Raw genomic sequence first — 1,472 nt, forward strand, 5'->3', positions numbered from 1 at the left:
GTTCTCCTTTAGCCGCTTAGCAGTGACAATTTCCTCCGGAAGCCGTGAGGGTACACAGGTAGTGTTTCTCGGCTTGAACACTGTGCAACTTGAAATTTGTCTATACTTTTTTGTTGGTGCTAAATTCAATTTAGGCTCAATATATACGCTTGTAACCTTTTTCAAGAAGGCTTTAAAGTCTTCGTCATGCCAAAAATTTGCCTCTGAATTAAGCAATCACCTAGTTTTTCATCTCTAGTTCTTCCTGCCAAAAACTTTTCAATTCATCCTCAGCCAGTGCTTGGCACCCGAGGCTTGGCAACCCACCTTTTCACCTTCAATCCACTGTGTTTTGCTTTTCAAGTCCTTTGGCTGCCCTCTGGTTTCTTCCCTCATACTTGTCTGACGGGTTCCTAGAAGCCTGGCGGAGATTTTACCTGTGGTAAATTTGGCTACCACAAATCAGGAGCCAGGAGTGTAAACACTTCTCTGTTATTACAAGTGTAAGTGGCAACTTATAAACAAAGAGAACGATTGCTTCAACTTTTTCTCTTAAATCATGCATGGGCTTTGAAAGGTGAAAACTGAAGAGTGGACGGGTAGAGAAAATAACTGGCAAGAGTCCATCGACAGTAACAAAAAGCACCAATCCCCGCTATTAATCAACAAAGTATTCCCACCCTTTCTGTAAAGATCGATTAGTAACCTTGGTGTTCTGCACCGATCCAATCCAAGCTCTTCCAAAAAGCAGCCAGCACATAGTAGGTACTCTATGAATAGTGCTGCATGTTGAAAGACTTGAGATGAAAAACTAAGTTGGTATCATAAATAAAATGACAAAGGCTCCCCCATTAAACGTTCGTGTTCCCAAACGCCGCCCCATTGTTTTGTCTCTGTACCCTGCCCTCCCCATTGTTCCTGTCGTCCTAATTTTCTTCCATCCCTGTTTAAGTCTGCGAACACACAAGAATCCCTGGCATCGCAGACACGGCGTTACCAGGTACGCCCGGAGCGCCGCTCCTGGGAGCACGGACCCGAAGGCTCGGGTCGCGGCGCGCCGCCCTTTCCCGCAGGGGAGGCGAGGACTTAACCTCCCTGTTCCTCCTCCTCCCCGAGCCCCAGGTTCTCCTCTCCGTCTCGGCCAGGGCTCTCCTCTCTCGGACCCCGTCCCTCGGGCCGTCCCGGCCCGTCCCTTTCATCCTTTCTTCCCATCGCTCATCCTCACAGGCTCCAGAACCCCCCGTCCCCTCGCACGTCACTTCCCCCGCTCCTCTCCCTCCCCGCGCCCAGAGCCGAGCTCCCCACTAGAGGCCAGCACTGCCTCAGTCTCGTCCGCCCCGCCGGCGAGCGGAATTCTTAGAGAAAGAAGGGGAGGGGAAAGAAAAGGAGAGAGAGCGAGATGGAGAGGGAGAGGAAAACCCTGGGGCCCGGAGCGCGGAGGCCCGCGAGCGGCGTCGCCATGGCAACGGGCGCCGGCAGGAAGCGCGGCCGCG

This window comes from Octodon degus, unplaced genomic scaffold (genome assembly GCF_000260255.1).
Source record: "Octodon degus isolate 3935 unplaced genomic scaffold, OctDeg1.0 scaffold00288, whole genome shotgun sequence".
NCBI classification, from domain to species: domain Eukaryota; kingdom Metazoa; phylum Chordata; class Mammalia; order Rodentia; family Octodontidae; genus Octodon; species Octodon degus.